Source organism: Triturus cristatus, chromosome 3_1 (genome assembly GCF_964204655.1).
Source record: "Triturus cristatus chromosome 3_1, aTriCri1.1, whole genome shotgun sequence".
In the NCBI taxonomy this organism is placed as follows: Eukaryota; Metazoa; Chordata; class Amphibia; order Caudata; family Salamandridae; genus Triturus; species Triturus cristatus.
The window spans coordinates 1044173423-1044188198 of record NC_140583.1 but is presented as its reverse complement, the minus strand read 5'-3'; positions in this window follow the sequence as shown (position 1 = coordinate 1044188198).

Below are 14776 nucleotides of genomic sequence, written 5' to 3'. Positions count from 1 at the left end.
GTGGTTCCCCTTCTTATTCTAATTTATTGGCCCTGATGACCCCATCCCCCAGGGCCTGTCTCCTAATTATATTTTTTTGACCCCAATCCCCAGGACCGGCCACTGTTTTTTATTATTTTTAAAAAATATATATTTATAGACACACCTAGGACATGCTGGACAAACCGTACATACCTATCACCATGACGATTTGCGTGATATTCATTAAAAGGCGACTATGCATACAATGAATCCACGTGGAATGTATTTACACCACTAGTGAAGCTCTGACATGTCTGATGCCCTACCGTGCCTAATCCCGGTAGACACCCTTGTCGTTTATTTATACAAACATGGGTAGCTATTGACGGGCACATTTAATACACATGCACACCAAGCCATTCAAAGGGGATTCGACAAAAATTCGGCCAAAACTATGCAAGAAACCCCCCTCACGGTTAATAAAACACACATCCACTGCCGGATGTGTAATACTTTTTATTTTACTCTCTGGAAAGGGGACGAACATCACTTGAGAGTCACAGCGCGCTCCTGGCAGAGCCCAATGCTGTGTTACACCCACCATTGCCTGCTGAGTGCCACACACCTCTGTGTTGTATTCCACTAGCTAGTGCATATGCTATGACACTCTCTAGCCCATGTGCACTGTAACACCACCCCGTGAATATGTCATGCCACACTTGTCTTCGCACAGGTTATATTGCCCCATCTAACGTGCCTTCCTCGATGCCTATGTTATAACGCACAGTGCTATGCCATACATATTACAATCTGGGATCCATATCTTTGTCACAGTGCATATGCAACGTTACACTCCCCAGCACATATTTTATATTACAACTTTAGAGACTAGTTAGGTTACACAACACTGCCCTGTGCATATTACACTCCAAGGCGCATATCGCATAGCACGCGCTAGTGCCTGTGCTATCTCGCGCTCTCCAATGAATCTGTAATTGCGCACAATGTATTGCATATTATATTTCACGCCCGGTTCATCTTATATCACACTTTTTGGTGCATAGTTTATACCATACACTATATCTAGTTTTCATTTTCAATCGTGCTCTCAGGACTATGTTCTATATAACACTGTGTTCACCTACCCTTTTCACGGGCATTACATTTTGCGATAGGGGGTGGAGGGTCAGCGGGTGTTTCTGCCAAGTGAGCCCGGAGTCACAGTCACAAACGTCCTCTTCTTCCTGAATAAAAGTGAGATTATGCTGCATACTTGTTCATATTTTAAGTAGTTCGCACAGACACACGTTTTAAAAACAATAAAGTTCCTAATACCCGCCTTCTCTGAACAGTTAGCTTGCTGCCCCATCCCCCTCCTCCCTATCCTCTGTTGTGTGAATCCATGGACTAGCCTCCTCCCTCCTGCCATGCATGGTCTGATGTGCTGCCACTGCCCTCAATTTAGTATGATGTACCAGTCCACTCCTCCTGCCCTCCATTGCCCAATTCTATGCCCCATCATTGACCTCCTGCTTAAACTCTGTGCTTAGCTTGCTGCCCCTATTCTCCTTCCCCCTGCCCTCCGATGTCTTTGTGCGTGCCCCTGCTCCATCCTTTTTGCCCACCATGTTCCATGGACCTGCCACTCCTATCTACTCTGAGTGTTCTGTTGAGCTGCCACTCCCCTCCCACCTGCCTAGCATTGTCAGATGACTGTAACCTGTCCCTGCCACCTCCACCCTGCCTGTCCACATGCCATGCCCCTATCCTCTTCCTCCTGTCCTACATGGTCCATTGTACTGCCACACCCTTCTGCCCCCTGAACTTTCTTGTCTGTACACATGTCCTGACCCTCCCTTCTATCCTCCATCTTCCTTTGTGCATGCCCCTGCACCCTCCTTCTTGCCCATCATAGCCATTGTGCTGCCACTAACCCTCCCACTTGCCATGCATGGTCTTCTGTGCTACCATGGCCCCTCCCACCTTCCCCGTGTGGTCAGTTAGCTGCCCCTGACCCCCTCCCACCTTCCCTCCATGGTCTGTGTGTATGCCATCACAGTCTCAGTGTTGCTCTTCATGGTGTGTCTTGTTTCTAGTGCCCATCCTGCCTGACCTCCATGGACATCCTGCTGCTCCTGCCCTGCCCCCTTGCACCCAGCCCTCTGTTTACATGTGTAGACCCCTACTCCCTCCCTCCTGGCTTGTCTGTTCCATTGTAATGCCCCTGATCCGTCCCTCCTGCCCTTTATGGTCTGTTATGCTGCAGCTTTCTCTCCTGTCTGTCCATTATGGTCAGCTAGCTACCATTGCCTCTTGCCCCTCTGTTCTCTGTTGTCCATGTGCATGGTCCTGTCCCCTTCCTCTTGCTTTCTATGGATTGTTGTGCTGCACTCCCGTCCCGCATGCCCTGTGTGGTGTATTGTGCTGCTGCAAACCCTGATGCCTGCCCTGCAGGGTCAGTTTGGTGCACCTATCCATGTCCCTCCTGTCCTCTGTTATCCAAGTCCATGTCCCTACCCCATTTCCTTCCATGATCCAATGTACCATACTTGCGAACATTTTGAACTTGGTAAGAGGGAGATTTTGAAAAAAAACTGGGGTATTGATTTTCCCCTTTGAGTTACATTGAAAAAGAGGAGATTGTAGACAGGAGACAGATCAAATAAAGCCCATTTGAGCTTAAAAACATTGGACGTTTCCTGGCTGAATCGGGTCTGTTGGCATGTATGGTTGTACTACCATTGCCTCTTCCTTCTGCCCATAATGGTCTATTAAATTGCCACAGCCTCTCTTGCAAGTCCTGTATTGTTGGTTTGTTGCCCCTGCCCCCCTTTCCACAGCCCTCCATAGTCTGTTGTGCTGCCACGGCCCTTCCTGCCTGCTCAGTGTGGTTAAATTGTTGCCTTTGCACCCTCCTACCTGCCTTCAATTTTCAGAGTCCGTGCCCCTGGCCTCTGCCTCTCAACAGTATCCTAATGAACAACTAGATTGCTAACATTCTATATTTATTACAAAAGTGTGGAACGCCTGACGTCATCTTGATGTAATCAAAACTGTAATACCTTTCCTTTAGAAATTACATATATGAGAGGGTCTTATTGGCATCAAAATTATGGTTAGTGCTCTAAAAGACTAAAATAAGGACATATTTTCTGAGTTTTCAAATAGCGACAAAGCACTTTTAAATTATTTGTTATCTTTATGTTTTTTTATCCAGTTGACCACTTGATCAAATGTTGCACTAAGGGGAGAGGATGTGGTGTTACTTCCAGAACTGCAGACTTTGCAACTGGGGAACCAGGTTGGAGTTTCTGCTTCAGCTCGACATTCTGTGATTCTGGTCAAATCACTTAGTCTCCCCATGTCTAAAACCAAAATGAATTTGTTCTTGTGTGATGTAACCAATGCTCATGTAAAGCACTCCAATACCTGACAAGTCTGCACTATATAACACTGCAAAAACACAAAATAATAAGTGTTTTGCACACTTCTGTCATTGGGCTATATTTGGGCTACATCTGGGTGATTTTGGGCTACATTTGGGCTCTTTTGTCTCCGGTGGCCATCTTGGGAGATTTATTTGTTATGAAGTTTCCTAATTTCCTCATGTACTGCAGTCTCCTCAGTAGAAAATGCTTTCAGTTTTTTACTTTGATTCCATCATGAAGGTATTCAGATATGTCACACATTTGCCATAAATTCTGAATGTTAGCACTCTAGTTGCTCATTAGATCACTGTAGTAAAACTACTGTTCACCATGGAAGTCTGCTCCTGGTATTAAAAGTGCATGTTTCAGTCTGCATGTCAGAATTTTTTAATGAAATAGAAGAGGATTTGAGAAGTCACTCAAAATGTGCCCTCATTTTCTTTCTTCAGCATTAATCATAATTTCTATGGCAAAATGAACCCCCTCATTGTGTTCCTTTTTAAATTAAATGTTTTAAGTGTTACCAGTTTATTCCAATCAAGATGGCTTCAGGTGTGCCATACTTTTGTCATAATGAAGACAGTAAGCGCTCTAGTTGTTTTTAAGAACACTCTGGGACATTCTGTCATTGGGCTATACTTGGGCTACATCTGGGTGATATTTGGGCTACATTTGGGCTCTTTTGTCTCTGGTGGCCATCTTGGGAGACTTATTTGTTATGAAGTTTCCTAATTTCCTCATTTACTGCAGTCTCCTCAGTAGGAAATACTTTCAGTTTTTTACTTTGATTCCATCAAGAAGACATTCAGATGTGTCACACATTTGCCATAAATTCAGAATGTTAGCACTCTTTTGCTCATTAGATCACTGTAGTAAAGCTACTGCTCACCAGGGAGAACTGCTGCTGGTATTGAAAGTGCATGTTTCAGTCTGCATGTCAGAATTTTTTAATGAAATAGAAGAGGATTTGAGAAGTCACTCAAAATGTGCCCTAATTTTTCTTTCTGCAGCACTAATCATACTTTTTATGGAAAAATGAACCCCCTCATTTTGTTCCTTTTTAAATTAAATGTTTTAAGAGTTACCACTTTAATCCAAGCAAGATGGCTTCAGGTGTGCCATATGTTTATCATAAGTAGGACTGTTAGCGCTCTAGTTGTTCTTTGGAACACTCTGGGAAGCTGCAGTAGAACACAAAGGAATCAACTGACAGTCTCTGCCCTTGTTGGATGTACATGTTTTACTGAGAATGTCAGACTTCATTCTCACATGACTGAGAAAGATAATGTGAATTTACAGAAAATAAGCTCTCAGTTTAGCTTATAGATCACCTTCCAAACCTCTGTGGGGAAAAGCATGATATCCCAGCAGAAGGCTTTTTCACATGGTGAAATCACCTTAGAACATACCACAATTCCTAAAATGAGTATGGTACCATCAACAAATGATTTATAATGTAACTAAAGTCTTAAAACCTTCTATTAACTGCAATGCTTTTTAATGAGGTGCTATCATGTATATTGGTCCCAAGATGGCTGCCAACACTTCTTGTATGAAGTGCTGACAGCCAATCAGATCTCAGGATGAGATGTGTGGTTAGGCTCCGCCCACATATATCTATCATTTTACTTTTGATTTTCTCAGGAACTACTGAATAGATTGACACCAGACCTGCAAAAGGCACTTCCCTGACCTGAGGACTACCTCTCTGCCAAATTTCAAGTAATTCTGTTCAGCCGTTCGGGCTGTACCTTGGACTAAAGGTCCCTATGGAAAATTGCATGGGGAAAATGCGTTTTGGGACCCCCCTTTTTTCTCAGCCCCTGCTTGACGAATCCCCCCTAGACTTTCAGGGTAGGAGCGGAGCGCCCCACCTATTTTGAAAATTTCGCGAGGATTCGTCAACCGGCGTCAAAGTTATTCCAAATGGAATGTTGCGGATTTCCTATGGAAACACGGTCCTAACTATAACTATCTACTGGCGACCGCCAGTAGATAATTATCTACTGGCGGTAGCCAGTAGATAGTTAGAGAAAATTGCAGTTAAAGCACATAAATATCTATAGCCGCGCACCATGCGCGCACCGTGCGCGCACCCTAACATGCGCGAGCGTAATTCTGATTGGTGGTTACATGTCAGTCAACGTTCGAATCGGTCGAAATCAGGAAGTGTCGGCCGCCATTTTGTTTGTTTTCAGTGCGAGAGTGAAAAACGGAAGGTGGCGAACGTGAAAAGGGGGCAGGGTAGAGAGTTCCTGACCCCCTAGCCTTTGTCAGGGGGTCCCTGAAGGACCCGGAAGGCAGAAAAAAACCTTTAAATTGTTTTTTTTTCTTTTTTTTTAAATCGCGGGGGTGCGCGCACGGTGAAAAACCATTACAAAAAAAAAATTCATACGTAGTTTATTGTAAAGTAAATATATAAAAAAAATAATAATACATACATGACTTAAAAAAACGTACAAATTCACTGAAAAACCATAGGTTTCACACACGTTATAGTTAGGAATTAGCATTTAAAAAACCTTGCAAATTCACTTAAAAAACCATAGGTTTCACACATGTTATAGTTAGGTGGATATTTCACTCGTAAAAAACCAATGAAATTCCCCGTTATAGTTAGTTCAGATAACTATAACTCACGTGACCGCCACTCTATCACAAGGATGATGTCATGAGTGATGTCATGAGTGATGCCACTGACCATGTTATGAGTGATGTAATATGTGACGTCATGAGCAGGATTGCGGGCGCACGAGTTATAGTTATCTGAACTAACTATAACGGGGGGATTTCAGTGGTTTTTTACGAGTGAAATATCCACCTAACTATAACATGTGTGAAACCTATGGTTATATATTGCACTTTTTCATGACAAATGACCACCAGTAACACTGTGTCTTTTTTTGCAATCTACTATATAAGCGCATTTATGCGGATATCATGTGCCATTTTCAATGCACACTGACAATAATTGTCTGATATAAAATTTACAAAATATATAGCATGGCAACTCACAATGGAATGTTAACACAAATTTGGGCAACAAAATGTAAATATTGTAATTATACCTCCCGCTATTCGATTTATATATATCAAATTGTGATTTAGAAAACAGACTATCTATGTTAGCTATATGTAGTGTGTCCTCAGTTTTCAGTTTCTAATCACATGGTGTTGCAAAAAGAAAAAAATCACTAATTAAATTCGTGCAATGTACCCTTTAAAAGGGATGTTCTTTCATTTGCCTGACGATCTGTGACCAAGGGCGGACGCCCGAAACGCGTCAGATTTGGTGAACTTGCCTTTTTAAATAAACTTGCAGAAAGAAGACTGGGACTTGCGTGGTTTTACCTCGTTGCTGCCTGCCTGGTGGTTCTGTGGTGAAAGACTTCTGTTTGCGCATATATATATATATATATATATAATCTACTGGCGGTCGCCAGTAGATAGTTATAGTTAGGACCGTGTTTCCATAGGAAATCTCAAAATTCTATTTTGAATAACTTTGGCGCCGGTTGACGAATCCTCGCGAAATTTTCAAAACTAATGGGGCGCTCCGTTCAGCTCCTACCCTGAAAGTCTCGGGGTGATTTGTCAAGCGGGGCCGAGAAAAAGGGGGGTCCCAAAACGCGTTTTCCCCATGCATTTTCCCATAGGACCTTTAGACACAGCTACAGCCCGAACGGCTCAACAGAATTACTTGAAATTTGGCAGAGAGGTAGCCATAAGGTCAAGGAAGTGCCTTTCGCAGGTCTGGTGTAAATCTGTTCAGTATTTCCTGAGAAAATAGCATTTAAAAGCATATCAATATCTATACGCGCGCAGGGTGCGCGCACTGAGCAAGCCCTGTGCGCGCACCCTGCCGTGCGCGAGCGTAATTCTGATTGGTTGTTAGATGTCAGTAAACATTCGAATCGGTCGAAATCAGGAAGTGTCGGCCGCCATTTTGTCTGTCGAACTGAAAAGGAAAGGTGGAGACCATGAATAGGGGGCAGGGTAGGGAGTTCTTGACCCCCTAGCCATTGTAAGGGGGTCACAGTAGGACCACGAAGGGCAAAACAAAAGATTTTAATTTTTTTTAAAAACATTGCGAGGTGCGCGCACCCAGCGCGCACCCGAAAAAAACCATTAAAAAAAATAGAATTAAAAATAACGTTTAAGTGTTTAGATATTAGGTGGCTCTAAAAAGAGCCCTTGTGTTTATTGAGTGTTTTTCGGTACCTACAAGTAAGTACCGATGCAGAGCCTAAAGTTCAAGAGGAAGACTCTGTTCCCTTCATCATTGAAATGTACACCGTCTCCTCTATAAATGTCTTGCATGTTGTAACGCAAGTTGTTGTGGTGTATAGAACCCATACCATAGTCTCTGAGGAAAGCAGAAACAGACTTATTGACGTGCTTTCTTGCTTTGTCAATCTGTGGACAATAATGGTTGGACCAGTTCCACTTTTGCCTTTGGCATATATTAGAATATACAAAGGCAGTTTGTGGAAAAAGTGACATCAATTGCAGAAAGGTGTCCTTAATAAGCATTTCCAGACCTACCCCAGTTAAAGTGCCTAGGTCATTTCCACCACAGTGCACAATAATAAGGTTAGGCTGTGGGAGATGTAGAAAGGTTTTCACCAAAGGCATTAATTGGTGCCACTTTAACCCTCTCTGACCAATCCATTTAATGTCTACATTTGGCAAAGCAAGGTCTTTGAAAATACCTCTTTTTTCTGCATACTTTTCACTCCAGAAGACATAGCTATGCCCTACAATCCACACTCTGAACATCTTCCAAGGAGAACAGGATGCACTCAGGAGGTGTCTTTCAGTAGAATGGCAATATGAAAAGAAAGACAGTTGAAAAATGGAGGCATACATACTTTCTTTTAATAAAAAGAACTCATTGGCTGATTCAAACCATTTTACAGTTAAAACTAGGCTGTATGTTTAAATTTTTAAAAGCATGTTTTGGATTGGTACAGAAAAATGTGTTCTCACTGAACATTACTTTGGATTTGCTGTTAGGTTTGAAAAGTCAAGCACTCTTGCTCTTTGGATTTGAAACATTGTGTGCTGAACTTCTGTCCTCTCTGCTCACACCTGTGTTCCATGAGCTGTTGCTATGGTAGCAGGCAGAAGTCATGTTGGGGGAAGGGATGATTTGGAAAGGGGTTGAAAGTTGCAACCAATAGAAATGTGTGATTCCATTTGAAAAAATGTGGGAAGGACTGTTGTTAGACCTGGCACATTGGCGTGAGTCTCCCTTCCTCTTTTTGTCGCTGTGCCTCATGTGATTTTATGGTGTTGGCCGCTCAGCGCGCTGTGCCACTGCCAACCAGTGTTGCGGTGCGAGTGCTCCCTATGTAAATTGTATATGTTGGTTGGATTCCATGATTGGATTGTTTGGTTTACTGTCAGACCCCAGTAAAGTGCACCAGGAGCGCCAGGGCATGTAAATGCAAACACCGCTGGTGGGCTTGCAGCACTGGTTGTGCCTCCCACAGAAGCGGCCGGTAAAATATGTCTACGGTCTGCCATTGCAGAACCTGCGTGCAGTCTGGTACTGACATGCTGACTGGCAAGTGCCCACACTTGCCGGTCCCTAAACCTTCCCTTAACTTCATGTTAGTCACCCCTCTGGTAGGCCCACGGGCAGGGTGCGTTGTAAGCATAAGGTAGGACAAGCCTGGATGCGTGGCATGTCCTAGTAGTGAATTACCGCCATCTTGTTGTTCACTACTGCAAGGCTACCCTGTTCTCATAGGCCAGTATGGGCGGCTTGGATTGTTACACCCTATGATCCTAACCGACCTAGGGAACATGGTAGAAGATCAAGTTTAGTATGCCTGAACTCGGAATAATAAGGTACATCTTTTTCCAAGGTTTATTTTAATATTCCGCGTTTGCAAATGCCGCTTTTAGGAAGCTGGCCTTTGCTTGCCTAAACGTTTCAGCCTGCCTCTGCGTGATGTGTATCTGTTGTCTGGCTGGTGTGAGTGACAGGGCTGGGGGAACCCAGATGGGCAGGGCTAGGTAGCCTGGTGGTGAATAGGACGATCGACAGGTAGATGGGGGGGAGGAGTACTCCTAGGCTCTGAATAGGACAGTGCTCTGCCACCTCAATGCCGGCTCCGCCCCCTGTGGAGCGTCTGATGACTCTGCCCTGCACTCTGAAAGAAGAAGCCTGCATCGCGTAAAAAAAGTGCTCAGAAACCGGACTGGACTAGGCAAGGGCCCCCCTGGCCTGGGAGAACAAAAGATTTGCTGTATAAATGTAGGAGCCCTGCTCCTAAGAAACTAGATCCGCTTTTGACCAAGAAGAATCTCTGCCTGAGGAGGAGGCACCGGGAAAGCTGTAGGAGGAAGACTGTCCCTATCCTGGGGGATTGGCCTGCAGTGGTGACCTTGCTGCCAAAGGGGAGAAGAGAAACTGTTGCTGAAGACTTTGCTTTATTTTTACTTTCAAGACTTGTGCTTTCCAAAAGGATCTCCAAGGGCTTGGAACTGAGCTTGCCCCCTGAACTGAGCCCCAGGACCATTGGGCTCTACCTGATCTTCACTCGCCTGCCGCTGGACTGTGGTGCCCTTTCCCTCGCCGGAGCTGTGACCCTCGTGCCCCAGTCCCTCCCTGAGCTGTGACCAGGACCCGCTTAGCCGCCCCCGCCTTGGGAAAAGCCTCGCTCGATCGGAGCCGCTCCCCCTACGCTGTGCTGGGCTGCCCCTGTCACCTCGCTCACTGGAGGCTCGCTGTGCACCTTCACCCTCCCGCCGGAATCGGCGTTGTGAGCATCTCCAAGCGTCGGACGGCCCGGACGTAATCTGGGGTCTTCTTCTCCACTGCCCGGGGGCAACAGATGCGTTGGGTTTTCTTACCGGGAGCAGTCGTGGTTGAAGGGGCCTGCGTGCAGAGGCTGCAGGTGACTTTGGGGAGTCCACGAGGGGTGAAACCACAATGGACTCAAGATCTGGAGGCCTGGGAGGACCTTATTGACACCGGTGGCCCAACTCAGCTCCGGCTGGAGGTGACGGGTGGAGTGGTGCAGTAGTCAGGAAACAGTTTCGCTGTTCTTTGGGAGGTCCTAATCTTAAATGAAGACAGGCTGACCTCCTAGGAATTTGGAGGCACACAGCTGCAGGACGAGTCGTGGTCAAGACTAATTTGCATATGGCTGGGTCCACACTGGAAAGGCATGGTGAGCAAAAAACAATGGATTTAGGCCCAGATCTCTGTACTGAGGTGAATGTATGACATTGTTCTGCATTCTGTCCATCAATTGTTCTTTTTGCATTGGATGAGTCGTTTTCAGCGCAGGTTCGACAGAGAATGGCAGACAGGACAGCAGAGCTGGGGCCAATTCAGTTGCTCTCTTCACTCTTCTGTTGTTGTGGCTCTTCGTGACCTTTTTCTTTGTAGGTCCTCAGGATCTCCTTCTCTGGTGCCAGGGCCCCCCAAATACTAAATTTAGGGGTGGTAGTCAAGTGTAGGGGAGTAGCCAATGGGCTACTGACCCTTGAGGCCACCACCCCCTCTATGACCACTTCCTGTGGGAAGTGGGCATAACCCTGTCCCAGAATTCCTAAGTATGCCATCACAAAGATGGTGACTTCTGAAAAATTATGTCCAACTCTCTGTAGCCCACCTTAGGGGTGGTGCTAGCTTGGGGGTAGCACGCCTACCTGACTAGCTAATTTTTCCACCTCTCCAAGTGCTAAGGGAGCCATGGACAAAGGGGTCTGCTTCCTCTCCTGTGAGGGGGAGCCAGATTCAAACGTGGCAGCCCTTTGAGCCTTGCCGCCCAAGGAAGGCTAATCAGCAGGTCATCCTGTGGGAAGGGGTGTTACACCCTCTTCCCGGACAGGGTTTTGTTCTGTTTCTCCTGAGCAAAAGGCTCTCATCCTAGGAGGTCAGAACAGTGTCTCTGGAGACAAGTTGGCAAAAAACAGTCGCCAAGTACACCAGAGGCTGGTACGCTTTCAGGGGGCACCTCTAAGGTGCCCTCTGGGTGCATGTATTGGTAAATCCATCAATGGAGTCTGCGTAGTTTTAGCAATATGAGATGTTTCATACCAAACATCCCTATCTTTAGTGAAGCCATCATGTAGCTGGGGAACTCGATTTCACCAGTGTTGAGCACATGTTTTAAAATGGCTTTCCTGGTCACTTGTACTGGCAGTAATAGGACTGATCAGCAAACGGTCATATCTGCTCATGCAAGTAAGCCCTCACATGTAATATTCAGCACCCTGCCTTAGGGCTGTTAGGCCTGCTGTAGGGGTGACTTACAAATATTAAATGCAGTGTTAGGGGACATGGCACACAGGGACATGAGACATGTTGTCTTTTCACTTTTGTCTGCACCAAAACATGCAGCCTGCGATAGCAGCCCTGCATGTGCCTGAGGAGGGGTCCCATAGGGTGGCACAATTCGTGCTGCTGTCTTTAGGGACCCTCTGTAGTCCCTCAGGCTCTACGTATCAGGGGTTCCACGTGCTTAGGACATACAAAGGGTGCTGCAGTTATTGCCAATTGGTGGAACAATTGTACAGTTTTTCAGGAAAGAACGCTGGTACTGGGGACCTGGTTATCAGGAATCCAGTCCAATTCAGTCAAAGTTGCATCAAATGCCAGGCAAAAAGTGTGTGTGGGGGGGGTACTGCAACAAAAACCCAGTTTCCTATAGTGTTATTTATATTTTATTTGAAACTTTAAAAATCTCCAGTTCAATTTTTTTCATTTTGGTTAGGCCTGGGTGGGAAATTCTGCTCTGATTGCTGAGTTTTTCCCACTCCGCGCTCTGCGTAACGCGGGGAGTTCTGAAAAACTCCGCTCTTCGAGTTGGCGAGTGCGAGTGAAGAAAATCTTTCTCAAGACCACCTCCTGGAGAGATATCTCGACGCTGGCAGTCGCGGATGGCTGCAACTGCTCGCATTGAGAAACCTTCCATTCGCGTTGAGGATGCTGCTGCTTGAGTAGAACATCTACTCGTGCTGCAGGAAGAAGGGGCACTCTCTTGCGCTGCATATAGTGCTGTTCACTCTGATTTTCCAGCATGGGACAAACACCCAGGGCAAAAAATCAGCATGAACGGCGCGACCTAACGCACTCCACCGCTTGCAGAACTCTACCTAGCGCAGCCAAGTTTTTTGGTCACTTCGCCGAGTTTCGCCTAGCACAGCTCCACAAACTCCCCCCAGGCCTAATTTTGGTGTCATTTTGTTCATTAAATTATTCTCTAGTTTTATAAATTGGAGTGCCATTTTTATTGTGTTGTGTATTAGAATTTTTAACTATTTTGGTTCTTCTAAACTCTATACATATTTCCCTAAGTTAAGCCTGTCTGCTCTGTGCCAAAGCTAGCAGGAGTTGAGTGAGCTCAAATTTTAATTACTGAAGCCTTTATTGGACCTACCAAGAATAGTGAAATTATTAGTTATACTGGACTACAATCCACCTCATTTCATAGTTCACTGTCTCACCGGATCTACAAAGTTTGGAGTCACATTTTATCCTCACTAGAAGTCATTATATGTTAAGAATACTTGTTACTTCAGAGCTGAAGAGGTCACTTGTAAGAGATGCAATGGTATTCAGGAAGATGTCAGGAGAAAAAGAGAATGGGGGCCAGATTTATCAAACTTTCACGCAACGCAGCAAGACGCCTTGCTGTGCTGCGTGAAAGGGAGAGGGCAGGAATGCACCATATTTAACATTATATGGTGCATTCATGTTCTTTCCTTGTGCTGTCGCAAATGGTCTACCTTGCACCAACGCAGACACCCTTGCACCATGGTGCAAGGGTGCCTCTGTTGCAGGAAGGATTGTTGTTGTGCAGGAAGGGCCACACCAATGTGTTTCCCTGCACCAATCGCTTTTTCTTCCTGTGAATAATGGGGTATATTTACATGCCCCTATCGCCACCGGAGCGTTACTTTTTTTGATACTCTGGTGGTGTAGTGCCATTTACCATATTTACAAGGTGGCGCTAAGCCACTTAGCATGGCTTGACGCCACTTTGTAAATATGCCCCTTTCTGCTGCAGTCTTCCTGCGGCAAAAAGGCGTTCAATGGGTGTTGTTGTGGGCATTCCACCACTGCACCCATTGCTTTTTGACCCTGCACCAGATTTACAAGGTTGAGGCAGCGCCAAAAACGGACACAATGGAATACCAAGCATTAGAATACCGATACGAGGGAAATGATTAATTTCTACCCGTTTTTTGCTCTTTCCATATGTGTTGCATTCTGCAGCGCACATAGAAAGAGCAAACCACCATTACTGATTATTTATGTACAGGAAGGGGTCCCTTCCTACACATAACCAATCATCCCTGCAGCGCAGGCACCCTTGCAACATGGCGGCAAGGTGCCTGCGCTGGCGCTAGGCACCTTTTTTTGCGCCAGTGCAAGGGGAAAAACAGGGGTGTGCCGTATTCTTGTGAATACAGCGCATCCTGCGTTTTCAAAGAATGTCGGGGAGCGGCGCTGCCAAATTTGTTGCGACTCCGTACTTTGACATTTTGTTTTATAAATATGCCCCTAATTCTTCTAATTTCCATTGAATGGGAGAGGTTAGAAGTAGGATAAACCCCACCTCCCGATTTAAATCTGTGATCCGCAAAATACAAATGAAGAAAAGACTATGAAGTGATTTTCTGTCATACTTTGTAGAAAGGATGTGTTCCTGGAGCCACACATGAAGGTGTGTTTAAGCAAAGGCTATTGGGCCGAGGACAGGCGAGAGCCAGTGGACAGCTTACATTTGTGTTAAACATTTTAATTGTTCAGAAGCGGAAATAAGCTTCTATTCTTCACTGCCCACCTGTATAGCGTATTATAGTTTTAGCCACACCCATCCTCTCATGCTTAGGAAATGCCACCCACGGGTTGGCCATTATCAGCTTGCCACGTCATTTGTGCTTGCTCCTGGCAGGCAGTGTACAACCATACACGGCTAACTCAGGATAGGGAACCCTCCTCTTTCCAGGAATGGGCCTGACCTATGTCCCTGACATCAGCAATCGCCTGGTGAGGAACGGCTTTCCTGTTCTCTAAAGTTCACAGCTATAAAAATGCTGCTTTATCAGTGATGGGCAGATAAGATTTGGGAATTGTATGTGCGGAAGAGGCTGATGGCCGACGTCACTGTAAAGTACATAGAAAAACTCCCACGTTAATGTTTGAAGAGCCAGAGAGGTGGAAATATGCTGGGGTCTCAAGGCCAGGGCTGTAGTCACTATCCAAGGATGGGCGCAGAATTGTATAGATCATAATTGGGCAACGGTTACTAGTTAAAAATATTTAAAAGAATTTAATCATGCACACCATTGTGATGGCTCTCCGCGAATACTGCGAGAACTTAAGGGTTTGAAGAACTACGCGTAGAACTGTTTTGCAA